This window comes from Haematobia irritans, chromosome 4, assembly GCF_050003625.1.
Source record: "Haematobia irritans isolate KBUSLIRL chromosome 4, ASM5000362v1, whole genome shotgun sequence".
In the NCBI taxonomy this organism is placed as follows: Eukaryota; Metazoa; Arthropoda; class Insecta; order Diptera; family Muscidae; genus Haematobia; species Haematobia irritans.
In genome coordinates this window covers 103052420-103070364 of record NC_134400.1, presented here as the reverse complement: position 1 = coordinate 103070364, position 17945 = coordinate 103052420, and the positions used below count along the sequence as shown (strand labels likewise).

The 17945-nt window shown below is 36.2% G+C and overlaps 1 long non-coding RNA gene across 1 annotated transcript in view; it reads left to right on the top strand.

Moving 5' to 3' along the window:
- The first annotated feature begins 1465 nt into the window (after positions 1–1465).
- LOC142237025 (uncharacterized) overlaps positions 1466–17945 on the top strand; it is a 64513-nt gene continuing 48033 nt past the window's right edge. The window contains exon 1 of the long non-coding RNA XR_012722303.1: positions 1466–1658. This is a non-coding gene — a long non-coding RNA (uncharacterized LOC142237025). The remainder of the gene's footprint in view (positions 1659–17945) is intronic.

Below are 17945 nucleotides of genomic sequence, written 5' to 3'. Positions count from 1 at the left end.
TCTGTTGGTTAAGCTACTCTTGTAGTTTAGTCAATGTATGGTTTTAAGCTGAAATAAAAAAACAACAACAATGCTTAAAGAACAAAACCAACAATAACAAAACAAAACAAATGGAAAAAGAAGAGGAGGCACGCTCAAAATAAACCCAGCCATGTGAATTCAAATCGATGATTTGACAGTGGCATAGGAAAAGAGATATGTTTGTTTCGAGTTTATTTCGGCATAAGCCGGCTATCAATGTAAAACCTTTTTTCGGAGGGTTCAAGTGTGGTTTTTGTTGGGTTTAATAAACTGCCTGAATTTATTCTGATAATTGGTTGATAGTTTTGCTGCAAGTAGAGGATGCTGATGAGGAATGTGGTAATTCCGAAACGTGCGTCCATCCAACCATCTTGCAGTCTATAGGGCTTTGCCCAAATAAATTTGACAAACATTCTTTTCCTCTGTTGGTTAAGCTACTCTTGTAGTTTAGTCAATGTATGGTTTTAAGCTGAAATAAAAAAACAACAACAATGCTTAAAGAACAAAACCAACAATAACAAAACAAAACAAATGGAAAAAGAAGAGGAGGCACGCTCAAAATAAACCCAGCCATGTGAATTCAAATCGATGATTTGACAGTGGCATAGGAAAAGAGATATGTTTGTTTCGAGTTTATTTCGGCATAAGCCGGCTATCAATGTAAAACCTTTTTTCGGAGGGTTCAAGTGTGGTTTTTGTTGGGTTTAATAAACTGCCTGAATTTATTCTGATAATTGGTTGATAGTTTTGCTGCAAGTAGAGGATGCTGATGAGGAATGTGGTAATTCCGAAACGTGCGTCCATCCAACCATCTTGCAGTCTATAGGGCTTTGCCCAAATAAATTTGACAAACATTCTTTTCCTCTGTTGGTTAAGCTACTCTTGTAGTTTAGTCAATGTATGGTTTTAAGCTGAAATAAAAAAACAACAACAATGCTTAAAGAACAAAACCAACAATAACAAAACAAAACAAATGGAAAAATTTTCTTTCTATAGAAAATTTTGTCAAAATTTTTATTTCTATAGAAAATTGTGTGAAAACTTTATTTCTATAGAAAATTTAGTTAAAATTTTATTTCTGTAGAAAATTTTGTCAAAATTGTATGGATCGATCTTTTTTGATTTAATATATACCACGTATGGACTTACATACAATTTAGAAGATGGTGTTAGGAGGTTTTAAGATACCTTGCCATCGGCAAGCGTTACAGCAACTTAAGTAATTCGATTGTGGATGGCAGTGTTTAGAAGAAGTTTCTACGCAATCCATGATGGAGGGTACATAAGCTTCGGCCTGGCCGAACTTACGGCCGTATATACTTGTTTTTATAATTAAGTGCGGATAAATTGCTAATAGAAATAAGAATTTAATGAAAGCCCATATATTTTTCTTTTCATTCTAGGTACTTTCTCTTCTGTGATGATTAAAAGCGTCATGATCACTCAAAAATGCATTTCATTCGATAAAGATTTTATGATGAAGAAACAAAAAAAAAAAAGAAAAGAGAATAACGATATGAATTTGTCAGGAACATAAAGCCAGTCAGTTTAGTCATCTTTACATTCGCTCACCTTGCTTGCACATGAGGCTGAGAAAAACAAACGTATCAGAAACTGGTGCTGCATTCGCATCATCGGTAAGTAGAATTTCCTCTCCTTTTTGCGAAAAAAATAATACACAAACATACTGACGTTGACACGCTGTGAATGCTTCGACTGAGGCCAAATAAAAGACGGTTTAACATCGCAACATCATGGTATCATAAGCCATTGCAAGGTTTAACGGTGCTCCTTCCAACTACACGGATAGAAAAATATGTGTGGATGGTTATTAGAGACCATATACTAACACCACGTACCGAATTTCAACTGGATTGGATACATTTTGCTCCTCCAAGAGGAGGAGCAAGCAGTCACTGTTTGCTGAAATATCAAACATTGTCTGCTATTTTTTAAGCTCGATTACACTAAAACAGGTTTTAGTTTGGCTGAAACAAAAAACATGTCAACTTAGGGGCTAGCATAACACAATTAAAACAATATTTTATGAATATCTATAGTATTTATCAAAAAAAAAAAAAAAAACAAAAATTATAATATTTATCAAACTGAGGCATAACAGCAAACAAACTGATTGCTTCTAAGTATATTACAGTGCAAAAATATACCAAAAACTATTTCTAGTTCATAAATATGCTTTGGGAAAAAAGTATAACCTAAAAATTGTATACTTGAAAGCAACCGCTGTTGAAAGGGTGTACAACCGTCCCATGACTATTCACCGTTTCTGCGCCAGTTTTGCAACACTTCCGGATCAAAAAATTTTTGGCGACGCTTTTTTATACCCTCCACCATAGGATGGGGGTATATTAACTTTGTCATTCCGTTTGTAACACATCGAAATATTGATCTAAGACTCCATAAAATATATATATTCTGGGTCGTGGTGAAATTCTGAGCATGTCCGTCCGTCCGTCTGTTGAAATCACGCTAACTTCCGAACGAAACAAGCTATGGACTTGAAACTTGGCACAAGTAGTTGTTATTGATGTAGGTCGGATGGTATTGCAAATGGGCCATATCGGTCCACTTTTACGTATAACCCCCATATAAACGGAACCCCAACTTTGGCTTGCGATTGCTCTAAGAGAAGCAAATTTCATCCGATCCGGCTAAAATTTGATACATGGTGGTAGTATATGGTCTCTAATAACCATGCAAAAATTGGTCCACATCGACCCATAATTATATATAGCCCTCATATAAGCCGATCCCCAGATTTGATCTCCGGAGCCTCTTAGAGGAGCACAATTCATCCGATCCGGTTGAAATTTGGTACGTGGTGTTAGTATATGGTCTCTAACAATCATGCAAGAATTGGCCCATATCGGTCCATAATTATATATAGCCCCCATATAAATCGATCCCCAGATTTGTCCTCCGGAGCCTCTTGGAGGAGCAAAATTCATCCGATCCGGTTGAAATTTGCAACGTAGTGTTAGTATAAGGCCGCTAATAACCATGCCAAAATTGGTCCATATCGGTCTATAGTTATATATAGCCGATCCCCAATCACACAAAAATTGGTCCATATCGGTTCATAATCATGGTTGCCACTCGAGCCAAAAATAATCTACCAAAATTTTATTTTTATAGAAAACATTGTCAAAATGTTATTTCTATAGAAAATTTTGTCAAAATTTTATTTCTATAGAAAATTTTGTCAAAATTTTATTTCTATAGAAAATTTTGTTAAAATTTTATTTCTATAGAAAATTTTGTCAAAATTTTATTTCTATAAAAAATTTTGTCAAAATTTTATTTCTATAGACAATTTTTTCCAAATTTTATTTCTATAGACAATTTTTTCCAAATTGTATTTCTATAGAAAATTTTCAAAATGAGGACCGCATGAACTTCAAAGCCGACAAAGACCACTCTGCATAGATTTACAGAAATCTAATACAAAATCACAAACACAATTAAGATAATAATGCAGTTAGACATGAGCATTGTAAGGAGAAAGTCTATTACTTTGTAAAATGTAAATACAATTAATGTTATATTTTTGTTCCAAAACGTTGTTAAAGTTAATATTGTAAAATATTTAAATTATTACAATTTATAGATAATATCTCGCTGAATATGATCACCGATGGTGTATCGAAATATCCGAGAAAAGCTATATTTCAATTAAAAGTAATGAAAAACATTAACACCAGCTTTTTCATTAGTCCATGACCTCAAGCCAAACAAATAATCCCAAAATTGTAAAATTTTACTTCTATAGAAAATGATGTCAAAATTTTATTTTGTCAAAATTTTATTTCTATAGAAACTTTAAACTTAATTATATACGTATTTAATCGGCCTTTTTTAGTTTAATATATACCATGAATGGACTATGTGGTATATATAACGGTGTTAGGAAGTTTTAAGATACCTTGCCATCGGCTTCAGTAGAAGTTTCTACGCAATCCTTGGTGGAGGGTACATAAGCTTCGGCCTGGCCGAACTTACGGCCGTATATACTTGTTTTGGCTGGGTTATTATAGTGTAGTATATTGTTATAGTGTAATTCTCATGACCGGCCCTTGAGTCTATGATATGTAGCCATGTCCGTCTGTCTGTCAACACATTTTTGTGCACGCAGAGAAGAAACATGATTGTTACAATCATATTCGAAGAGCAAAATAATATGATAGGAGCTATTTTTGCGGCGACCATGTAACATTCTCACCTGCAATCATGTTGGCTCAGAGAACATGGTTCTAAGAAAAATAAAATGTTCATCATTTAAAATGTTATTATATTGACAAAAAGAATTTTGTTTCCATTAAAAGACAATGGTCACGGTCTAAAATGTTATGGTATTCGTCAAAAATATTTTTCTTCCAGTTAAAAGAACATGGTCACAACCTTAAATGTTTTGATCTTTATGAAAAAAACTTTTTTCGTCGTCGAAAAAAGGACGCCACTTGAGAAAAGAAAACACAAAATTAACTTCATTTATTTATTTATTTATTTATAGTTGATACTAAATTTATAGTAAATATAATATTAGTATAAAGATAAAGGGTGATTCTTTTGAGGTTAGGATTTTCATGCATTAGTATTTGACAGATCACGTGGGATTTCAGACATGGTGTCAAAGAGAAAGATGCTCAGTATGCTTTGACATTTCATCATGAATAGACTTACTAACGAGCAACGCTTGCAAATCATTGAATTTTATTACCAAAATCAGTGTTCGGTTCGAAATGTGTTTATCGACAAATTTTGTTCAGCGATGAGGCTCATTTCTGGTTGAATGGCTACGTAAATAAGCAAAATTGCCGCATTTGGAGTGAAGAGCAACCAGAAGCCGTTCAAGAACTGCCCATGCATCCCGAAAAATGCACTGTTTGGTGTGGTTTGTACGCTGGTGGAATCATTGGACCGTATTTTTTCAAAGATGCTGTTGGACGCAACGTCACGGTGAATGGCGATCGCTATCGTTCGATGCTAACAAACTTTTTGTTGCCAACAATGGAAGAACTGAACTTGGTTGACATGTGGTTTCAACAAGATGGCGCTACATGCCACACAGCTCGCGATTCTATGGCCATTTTGAGGGAAAACTTCGGAGAACAATTCATATCAAGAAATGGACCGGTAAGTTGGCCACCAAGATCATGCGATTTGACGCCTTTAGACTATTTTTTGTGGGGCTACGTCAAGTCTAAAGTCTACAGAAATAAGCCAGCAACTATTCCAGCTTTGGAAGACAACATTTCCGAAGAAATTCGGGCTATTCCGGCCGAAATGCTCGAAAAAGTTGCCCAAAATTGGACTTTCCGAATGGACCACCTAAGACGCAGCCGCGGTCAACATTTAAATCAAATTATCTTCAAAAAGTAAATGTCATGGACCAATCTAACGTTTCAAATAAAGAACCGATGAGATTTTGCAAATTTTATGCGTTTTTTTTTTTTTTTTAAAGTTATCAAGCTCTTAACAAATCACCCTTTATAACAAGCATTGACAACTGAGGCCATCAGCTAGAACTTAATTATTTGTTTTTATTTATTTACTAGCGTAACCCGGCCCGCTTCGCTGCGCCTTCGAAACGTATTTGGAGGAACATTTTGCATTAACTTAGTCAACTATATCCTTCGTGCTGAAAACAAATTCGAAAAGATTTCATTCCTTTTAAATTTTTTTAATATTGTTCTGTATTCAAGTAGTTGGACAATCTTCTATATTTCTTGTGAATTTTAAGCACTATATTATAATAACGTACAAAGAATTACTGTTTCCCATCCAATAAATCGGAAAAAGCAAAAGTAGTAAAAAATTTTACCACATTAATATTTGCTAAAATGTTGGAAAATGATGCACCCTCTACGTTAGCTGCCAATTTCATGTAAATTTAAGTTCTTTACTAAAAAGAAGTCTGGCAGAAGCCTGTACAAAAATCATAAAATTATGTACCGAGTTCCCATTTACGGACAACCCTCTACTTTCAACTTAAGAAAAAAAAAACGGACAAAAGGGAACCCTCTCTTTACTAAAAAGAAGACTAACAAGTATATACAGCACTAAGTTCGGCCGGGCCGAATCTTAAATACCCACCACCATGAACCAAATATTAGGGTTTCCTATGAAATTTCAGGAGGGCTTGAGGACACTTCCCGAAGATAAATTTAAAGATTTCACCTATGAGGACTATATCAGATTCTGGATTTATAGGAATCATTTTTGTTTGAGTTTTAGAGAAATCATTAACATCTCTTGAAAGTGTGCAAGAAAATTATAAAATAACGTCTTGATTTGAAATCTTAAATCTGTAGAAGTAAAATCGGGAAATTTTACATTGAGTTTCAAGCAATTTTCATGATCAGTGCGCCTTCTACACCCTCAAGAAGTGAATTCGGTCTATATGGAGGCATTACCAAATGGACCTGTAAAAACTGAATCCCATACACGTTTTCGTGAACCTAAAATACCAGAATATTTACAATTTCAGGCGAATCAGATAAAAACTACGGTTTCTAGAAACCCAAGGAGTTAAATCGGGAGATCGTTCTTATGGGGTCTATACTAAAATATGGACCGATACTTTCCGTTTTCGGCACACCTCTTTATGACCCGAAAATACCTCTAGATTTTCAATTTCAGGCAAATAGGATAAAAACTTCGGATTCTAGAAGCCCAAGAAGTAAAATCGGGAAATCGGTCTATATGGGGGCTATACTAAAATATGGACCGATACTCACCATTTTCGGCACACCTCTTTATGGTCCTAAAATACCTCTAGATTTCCCATTTCAGACAAATTGGATAAAAACTACGGTTTCTATAAGCCCAAGACCCCAAATCGGGAGATCGGTCTATATGGGGGCTATACCATAATATGGACCGATACTCACAATTTTTGGCACACGTATTTGTGGTCCTACAATACCTCTAGATTTCCAATTTCAGGTAAATTGAATAAAAACTGCGGTTTCTATAAGCCCAAGAAATAAAATCGGGAGATCGGTCTATATGGGGGCTATACCAAAATATGGACCGATACTCACAATTTTTGGCACACATATTTGTGGTCCTACAATACCTCTAGATTTCCAATTTCGGATAAATTGAATAAAAACTGCGGTTTCTATAAGCCCAAGAAGTAAAATCGGGAGATCGGTCTATATGGGGGCTATACCAAAATATGGACCGATACTCACAATTTTTGGCACACGTATTTGTGGTCCTACAATACCTCTAGATTTCCAATTTCAGGTAAATTGAATAAAAACTGCGTTTTCTATAAGCCCAAGAAGTAAAATCGGGAGATCGGTCTATATGGGGGCTATACCAAAATATGGACCGATACTCACAATTTTTGGCACACGTATTTGTGGTCCTACAATACCTCTAGATTTCAAATTTCAGGTAAATTGAATAAAAACTGCGGTTTCTATAAGCCCAAGAAGTAAAATCGGGAGATCGGTCTATATGGGGGCTATACTAAAACGTGGACCGATACTCACCATTTTTGGCACATCTCTTTATGGTCATAAAATACCTCCAGATTTCAAATTTCAGGCAAATTGGATAAAAACTACGATTTCTATAAGCCCAAGACCCCAAATCGGGAGGTCGGTTTATATGGGGACTATATCAAAACCTGGACCGATATAGCCCATCTTCGAACTTGACCTGCCTGCAGACAAAAGACGAGCTTGTGCAAAATTTCAGCACGATTGCTTCATTATTGAAGTCTGTAGCGTGATTACAACAGACAGACAGACAGACAGACAGACAGACAGACAGACGGACAGACGGACATCGTTATATCGTCTTAGAATTTCTCCCTGATCAAGAATATATATACTTTATATAGTCGGAAATCGATATTTCGATGCGTTACAAACGGAATGACAAACTTATTATACCCCCGTCACCATTCTATGGTGGTGGGTATAAAAAGAAGTCTGGCAGAAGCCTGTGCAAAAATCATAAAATTATGTACCGAGTTCCCATTTACGGACAACCCTCTACTTTCAATTTAAGAAAAAAAAAAAAAACGGACAAAAGGGAACCCTCTCCCCACCTTCGCTCCACTCCGACCTGATATCGGACTATCACGTACCCTATATAATTTCGCAACTACTCAATGGTCCCTATAAATTCTATCGAAGTAAATCGATAAAGTTTATTTCAATTTTCCCCTTCCCCAACCAGATATCGAAAAATCATATAGTAATTTAAAAATTATGTATAAATTTAATCACCTCCTGCCACGTCCCTGTAAATTTCAAGTAGATCGGAGATGTTTAAATTTTGCTCTATTGTTTTAAAGGGACGTCACTTTCCCCGATACAATATCGACACCCCTAACCTTCCCTGAAAATTCTTGAAACTTTCCTTCAAGTGTGGGGCAAGGAAGGTTGCCTCTTCGTTCATAACCTTCCCCCACTGCCTTTGTAAATTTCAAGAAAACTTAATTTTTTTTTGTAGTTTTAGAGGAGGACCTCCTCCCCGACCAAATATCGAAAAGTGATTTAGCGTATCTTTTGTAAACGTCCCAGAAAATGTCAAGCAAATTATAAGCCTAAAGGGGCGGCCACTCTTCCGTCCAAATATCACAAAATCAGGTATCAACTATTACGGTTGACGGAGGTTACGATCTCTCCCCAGTCCTCTGTAAATTTCAAGTAACTCGGTAAAGTTTAATTGTTTCTCTGTATATACTTAAGAGAAGCGGATGTCTCCCTATGTCCTTTTATTTTTATTAAAAAATCAGGAACCTGATATAAATTTCGAAACCCATTTTTTCCGTAAAATTTCAGTCGGAGGAGTTTAGTTTTGTTTGAACTTAAAAAAAAATTCGGGCAAAGGGGTGGTCCCCCTCCGCGACCAAATATCGAAAAATAATGTAGCGGATTTTTGTCTACATGCCAACCCCAACATTCAATGAAAATTTCAAGCAAATCGCATAATTTTGTTCCAAGTTTCAAAAAGTAGGGCAAGGGGGAGGTCCCCCTCCCCATCCACATATGAAATCATCGGGTACCCCATATTAATTCTATAACCTCACCGCATGTTCTCTGTAAATCTCAGATAATTTAGATAATTTTAGTTTTTTCACTGTACTTAAAAAAAAAAAAAACAACAAAGGGGAGGCCCCCCCTCCGCCACAAAATATCGAAATAAAAAGTAGCGGATCTTTGTCTAGATGCCAACCTCAATCTTCAACGAAAATTTCAACCAAATCGGTCAACTTTGGTCCAATTTGCAAAAAGTCCGACAAAGGGGAGGTCCCCCTCCGCGACCAGGTGTCAAAAAATGAGGTACCCTATTTTCAGCACATGAACGCCCCCTACGATCTCTGAAAGTTTCAAGTAAATCGGTTCAGCCGTTTCGGAGCCAACTCGGAACATACAAACAAACAAACAAACAAATAAACAAACATAGATTGAATTTTATATATATAGAAGATAGATAAACTAATTCATTGTATATTTGTATTTATAATATCGTGAAAGCAAACATCGAATATTTTTATACACTCTATTTTGGTTCAATTTCAATAATAAGTAATCATTCCATAATTACTTCGTACCCATCAAATGTACCAACGCAGACATCATGTAACTGCAAATAAAAATAAATTATACTATATATCAAAATGCAGAACAAACAAGTATATACGACCGTGAGTTCGGCCAGGCCGAATCTTATGAACCCTCCACCATGGATTGCGTAGAAACTTCTACGAAAGACTGTCATCCACAATCGAATTTCTTGGGTTGTGGTATCTTAAAACTTCTTAACATTGTGAATTGTGAGTTAGTCCATACGTGGTATATACTAGACAAAACAAGTAAGGAAAGTCTAAAGTCGGGCGGGGACGACTATATTATACCCTGCACCACTTTAAATATCACTCGATTTGGACAGAATTTGATAGACTTTCAAAAAATCTATAGACTCAACATTTAAGTTGGCTAATGCACTAGGGTGGAACACAATTTTAGTAAAAAACAAGTAAGTAAAGTAGAAAGTCGGGCGGGGCCGACTATATCATACCCTAAACCACCATTACAGAATTATTAATCATAAGCATTTGTGGGGTAACATATAGGTCTGGGAGATAAACCGCAGTTGCATATTTAAGAAAATTAAGGGGTACATGTCTATGGGTGCTTTGTGTCAATCTGACTATAGCTCATAGTCAATGTTGCCAGGGAAAATGTTCGGTTTACCCTACAAGGACAAAAAAAGTTCCCTACTTTCCTATACATTCCCAAACAATTTTCCCTACTATATTTTTCGTTAAATTTAAAAAATTTTACAAAACAAAAATGGTTCTAAGTACTTTATTATCTTAAAACATGAATATGCAACGTATATAACTTAGAATATAAATTTGTATTACGACCACGGTTGCCACAGTTGGTATAATTCTACTTAAATTAGTAATCTTTTTTGTTAAATCTTTATAAAAATAAAATTTTGGAAAAAGTTTCTATAAACAAATTTTTGTGAGAAATTTTTCTATAGAAATAAAATTTTGAGACAAAATTCCACAGAAATAAAATTTTGAAAAAAATTTTTATAGAAATAATATTTTGAAAAAAAATTCTATAGAAATACAATTTTGACAAAATGTTCTATAGAAATAAAATGTTGACAAAATTTTCTACAGGAATAAAGTTTATCACACATTGTTAAAGATCAAGCCTTGACGGCTTCTAATTTCCTCCTCTAGAGCCACCAAAATGTAAAAATTATTACAAATTGTGTTGAGTGAAAATGTCCTACATTGTGGCCATACGTCCCTACAAGACGCTAAATATTAGAAAAACCCTACATATAGGAAATTTCCCCTACTTCTAGCAACACTGGCTGTAGTCGATATTGCACCTACGGAGTTAGTATGCCACTAATATTGAGCCCATTATTAAAAAAGAGAAAATCGGGCTATACATATATATGGAAGCTATATCTAAATCTGAACCGATTTCGATGATTTTTTGCACATATAGTTAGTGCTATAGAAGACTACATTTAGCCAAATTTGAGTAAGATCGGTTGATAAATAAGGGTTTTATGGCCAAATTTAGAAAAATCGGGCGGTACATATATATGGGAGCTATAGCTAAATCTGAACCGATTTCGATGATTTTTTGCACATATAGTGCTATAGAAGACTACATTTAGCCAAATTTGAGTAAGATCGGTTGATAAATAAGGGTTTTATGGCCAAATTTAGAAAAATCGGGCAATACATATATATGAGAGCTATATCTAAATCTGAACCGATTTGGATGAAATTTTGCAGACTTGAAGGGCGATGGAAAAAATTAGCTTTTGCCAAATTTGGTGACGATCCGTTTGAAAAACAGCGCAACGTGACCCCATTTGTCGAAGTCGGGCGATACATATATATGGGAGCTATATCTAAATTTGATCCGATTTCTTCCAAATTCAATATCGTTCGTCCTTGTGCCCAAAAAACTCTCTGCACCAAATTTCATCAAAATCGTTTAATAATTGCGACCGGAATCCTGTGAACAACAAATACATGGACAGACGGACGGACACCAAGCGCTAGATCGACTCAGGAGGTGATTCTGAGTCGATCGGTATATATTTTATGGGGTCTAAAATCAATATTTCTGGTAGGCACATTTTTTGGCAGATCTAAGTTATTATACCCTGACCACTATGTGGTTTAGGGTATAAATATGGGAAACATTTAAATCTGAAGCAATTTTAAGGAAACTTCGCAAAAGTTTATTTATGATTTATCGCTCGATATATATGTATTAGTAGTTGAGGAAAATTAGAGTCATTTTTACAACTTTTCGACTAAGCAGTGGCGATTTAACAAGGAAAATGTTGGTATTTTAACCATTTTTGTCGAAATCAGAAAAACATATATATGGGAGCTATATCTAAATCTGAACCGACTTCAATCAAATTTGGCACACATAACTATACTACCAATTGTACTCCTTGTGCTATATCTAAATCTGAATCGATTTCAACCAAATTTGGCACGCATAGCTACAATGCTAAATCTACTCCCTGTGCAAAATTTCAACCAAATTGGGCCAAAAATCTGGCTATTTCTAAATCTGAACCGATTTCAATCAAATTTTGCACACTTGACTTAGTCGTATAGTTTGTTTGTAAAAAATTTCAAGCAAATCGGTATAAAACTCTGGCTGCTGGGTCCATATTAGTGCATATCGGGCGAAAGATATATATGGGAGCTATATCTAAATCTGAACCGATTTCTTCCAAAATCAATAGGGTTTTATTCTGACCCAAATTAGGAACATGTGCCAAATTTGAAGGCGATTGGACTTAAATTGCGACCTAGACTTTAATCACAAAAATGTGTTCACAGACAGACGGACGGACGGACAGACGGACATGGTTATATCGACTCAGGGACCCACCCTAAGCATTATTGCCAAAGACACCATGTGTCTATCTCGTCTCCTTCTGTGTGTTACAAACATATGCACTAACTTATAATACCCTGTCCACAGTGTGGCGCAGGGTATAAAAAGGTGTGTATAGGTAAGTCTACAAATAATTACGAATCGATATGGACTTTTGCACGGTACGTAGAGACCCAGAATTGAAATATGGGGGTCGCATATATGGGGTCTATATACAATTATGAACTTGATATGGACCAATTTTTGTGTGATTGGGGATCGATTTATCTGAGGGCATGGTTGTTAACGACCATATAAAGGGTGATTTGTTAAGAGCTTGATAACTTTTTAAAAAAAAAAAACGCATAAAATTTGCAAAATCTCATCGGTTCTTTATTTGAAACGTTAGATTGGTCCATGACATTTACTTTTTGAAGATAATTTCATTTAAATGTTGACCGCGGCTGCGTCTTAGGTGGTCCATTCGGAAAGTCCAATTTTGGGCAACTTTTTCGAGCATTTCGGCCGGAATAGCCCGAATTTCTTCGGAAATGTTGTCTTCCAAAGCTGGAATAGTTGCTGGCTTATTTCTGTAGACTTTAGACTTGACGTAGCCCCTCAAAAAATAGTCTAAAGGCGTCAAATCGCATGATCTTGGTGGCCAACTTACCGGTCCATTTCTTGAGATGAATTGTTCTCCGAAGTTTTCCCTCAAAATGGCCATAGAATCGCGAGCTGTGTGGCATGTAGCGCCATCTTGTTGAAACCACATGTCAACCAAATTCAGTTCTTCCATTTTTGGCAACAAAAAGTTTGTTAGCATCGAACGATAGCGATCGCCATTCACCGTAACGTTGCGTCCCACAGCATCTTTGAAAAAATACGGTCCAATGATTCCACCAGCGTACAAACCACACCAAACAGTGCATTTTTCGGGATGCATGGGCAGTTCTTGAACGGCTTCTGGTTGCTCTTCACTCCAAATGCGGCAATTTTGCATATTTACGTAGCCATTCAACCAGAAATGAGCCTCATCGCTGAACAAAATTTGTCGATAAAAAAGCGGATTTTCTGCCAACTTTTCTAGGGCCCATTCACTGAAAATTCGACGTTGTGGCAGATCGTTCGGCTATTCATGATGAAATGTCAAAGCATACTGAGCATCTTTCTCTTTGACACCATGTCTGAAATCCCACGTGATCTGTCAAATACTAATGCATGAAAATCCTAACCTCAAAAGAATCACCCTTTACTAGCACAAGGTACCAAATTTCAACTGACTCGGATGAAATTTGCTCCTCCAAGAGGCTCCAAAACCAAATCTCGGGATCGGTTTATATGGGGGCTATATATGATTATGGACTGATATGGACCACTTTTGGCATGGTTGTTAAATATGATATACTACAACCAGATCGGATGAATGTGGCTTCTCCAAAAGGCACCGGTGGTCAAATCTGGAATCGGTTTATATGGGGGCTCCATATAAATATGGACTGATATTCCTCCATGGTTGTTGGATACTATATAGTAACATCACGTACCAAATTTCAAACGAATCGGATGAAATTTGCTTCTCTTAGAGGCTCTGCAAGCCAAATCTGGGGATCGGTTTATATGGTGGCTATATATAATTATGGACTGATGTGGACCAATTTTATATATATATATATATATATATATATATATATATATATATATATATATATATATATATATATATATATATATATATATATATATATATATATATATATATATATATATATATATATAATATATATATATATATATATATATATATATATATATATATATATATATATATTTTTTTTTTTTCATAATTTAATTTATTGACAGTAGGAGCCAATTGGCCTTACATTTGAAATATAGAGATTTTTAGACTTATAAAATGATTAGATTTGTTAGTATTCAATTGGCGCCAAAAGTGCAATTTACAGCTCTTTTGCACTCATAAGTAAATAAGATAATTTATACCGGCTCGTTTTTAGTGGAGGGTACCCATACAGTTCCAAATGAGTTTTATTAAAATGCGATTTAGTTATATTATATTATATTTTTTGGTCAAAATTCTTCCAAATATATTATATGTCCACATAAAACACACATCACAATTCTTTCGGGAATATCCAAATATATATGTGCTACTTACCAAATGTGTTTGTGACACAGAGCGATTTTTTTTGGGTGTATATGTGCTGGGTGAGGATGCCAAGTACGCAGTCCAATCATCCACCTGTGGAGGCTAAAGAATATTCATTGCATTCACATGTGTAGACCACCAACCCCGTTCGCTTCAAGTCACTCGTTGTGTTTACTCAGTGGGAGGAAAGCTAACGTGAAATTCCGTCGCACAATATGGTGCTTTGGGAAATGGTGGCCCATGGGTAAACAGAATTTTTAAAAATGGCTTAATTTAAAGTTGATTTCTTTGTCGACGCGAACTGCCTTCTCCACCAACGAATCAAATTATATTAAAATGCCTGCCGGTAAAGTTACAACAAATAAGGCATCAGGAAAGGATTTAAATGCGAATGGATATGTTTTTATTAAATTAAATTTGTAGTAATTTAAATAAAAAGTCTACATGAAATTTGGAAAGTAACTCGATGATTGTCCAGATCGTACTCACTGTAAAGTGTTTCCCAACAATAATCGTCTGCCACTTTTGAGACTTTTATATCCTTCTCCGCTACTATGGTACAAGCTGTAATAAATTTGTGCATTTGTATGTAATGCCAAGAAGGAGGAGTCTGGTTAGGTTAGGTTAAAGTGGCAGACCGATTAAGATTCAGCAATGTCACTAGCATTATCTAAGAGAGGTGGCGAATTGGCTGAGAAGTAATGTTCCAAAAAATGTGGGCATTAATATATACCCAGACAGTCAACCTGCAATAAAATCCTTGGACTCTGTGCTCCTCAACTCGAAAACGGCCATCGACTGCCGCAAATCTCTCAATGAGATGGCTGAGCAGTACAATATTCACCTAATATGGGTGCCTGGCCATGGGAACATACCGGGGAACTGCGAAGCGGATGAGTTGGCAAGGCTAGAGACTACCTTACAGATTCCAGGGGAACTAGAATCTGTTGGTATGCCCCTGGCTACCTGCAAGCTCATGTTGCGTGAGAAGGCTGTCATGATGGCAAATGTTCGATGGGAGAATTGCAAGGGCTGTAACGACACCAAGCAAATATGGCCCCATTAAACCGCACACTAGATATGCTAGTGTTCTCGAGACGTCAGATATCACTCCTGATATCTGCTATAACGGGTCGCTGCCTGATAGGCGATTTTGCAAAAACTATAGGCGCGAAGTATAATGACTATTGTATGAGCTGTCATGATGCGGAGGAAAAGGAATCAATTAAACACCTCTTGTGTGAGTGTCCTGCATTTTGTGTACAGCGCAAACAACTTTTAGGAGCATATAGCATATGTAATAGGTACTTTTAGTTAATGTGGTATCACAATGAATTTAAAATAGATGCAGGGTCAGAAGGGTTTGCAGGTATCCACGCATGTGCTCTAGATCTAGCCGGTATACCTTTCTTCTCGACTAACTCTAGAACAGCTCCTTCCCAAACTTCACCAATTAGTATCAGAGCAGATTTAAAACATTCTATTGACCTCTGGTCCTCAAATGCCACTAGCTTAAATCGTCCTTGATACCAACCAGCCTCTTGGTGTCGAGGATCTGGGCCGGGAAACTTTTCCAGCACCTGTGAGTAGACGCCAGACAAAGCATTCTCAATTTCCCCCAATTTTTGCTTTGGAACCATACCGTCCAATGCTCCTTTATTTATGATAGCCATCACAAGACTGTCTTTAGCAACTGAGGCAAACGATCGTTGATCCCTTTTGGAGAATGGCAGCTCATCCGGCGATCGTTCCGTTTTTCCAGTCTCAAGAATTCCTTGAGCCCATTTTAAGGAATCGCTTTGTTTAGCCGACAGCGTGCTTGGGTCGACTGATCCTAACTTCTTTAGGATAAACAACGTATTTCTGCGTTCCTTGAATCTCTTTCGTGAAGGATTACCTCCTTTTGATGTCGTTACCTTAGAAAAAGTTCGGCTTGTCAGAGTGTCGCCACCTGTCGAACCGTCTGCAGGTCGACTAATTGGGCCTAACTCTTGGTCATTGCCCAGATTTATAACTCCAGTCGATACCCGTCCACTGGGCCCTGAAGTTAGCAACCCAGTGGATGACTTTGAATTTCGCTGCATGGTGGCTTAATATCCCACCACACTTGAAATTCTTAGTAGGTACCTATTACGATGAGTTTATCCGCCATTAAAAAAAACACGTCCGTTCCGTTCGACGGTTGAATAGATAGAAGGAGGAGTCTGAGAGCCACCGTTTAAAATACCGATCGCCTTAGAATTAAATTCTGAGTCAATTTAGCTATGTCCCTCTGTCTGTTTGTTCATGTGTTTTTGTATGAAAAGTACAGGTCGCAGTTTAAGTTCTCAAATTTAGCATGAGGCCTTGCTTTGGTTCTAAAACAATCGCTATTGATTTTGGAAAAAGTCGTTGAAATTTAGATATAGCTGCTTTATATATTTATCACCGATCTGGTCATAATTGACGTGTTTTTAAACGATCTTCTTCAGGCTCCATAAATTTAAATTTTTTGTGCGTTATGCACCCTCAAAAAAGATTCTCTAACATACGTTCCAAACATATTTTGCAGGAAGCACATACATTTTGGATATTGCCGAAGGTTAGGTTAGGTATAGTGACAGCCCGATATTTCAGGCTCACTTAGACTATTCAGTCCATTGTGATACCACAATGGTGAACTTCTCTCTTATCACTGAGTACTGCCCGATTCCATGTTAAGCTCAATGACAAGGAAGCTCTGTCAGCAATGTCACCAGCATTACTGAGGTGGGATAATCCACCGCCGAAAACTTTTTTGGTGATTGGTCGAATGGAAATAAAACATTATTTTTTAGAAATGTGGATTATTAAAGATTTACAGTCAGAAAAGAACAGTTCTTGATATAAACGAAATGGGCTGAGCTTTTGGATAAAATATTATATTTTTTATTGCAAAAATAATAATTTTGTAACAAAAAAAATTTGTTGGTTTATACTAAAATTTTCGAAGATATTCAAAAACTCTACAAAAAAAAAAAAAACGTGAAGTCGAGTATAAACATAAATAGTTTTACAATATTTACATAAATTTATTTAGATGTGAACTATTTTTTACCAGCATTTTTATATCCTCCACCATAGGATGGGGGGTATATTGACTTTGTCATTCCATTTGTAACACAACGAAATATTGCTCTAAAACTCCATAAAGAATATATATTCTGGGTCGTGGAGAAATTCTGAGTCGATCTAAGCATGTCCGTCCGTTCGTCTGTTGAAATCACGCTAACTTCCGAACGAAACAAGCTATCGACTTGAAACGGAAGTTAGCGTGATTTCAACAGACGGACGGACGGACATGCTTAGAT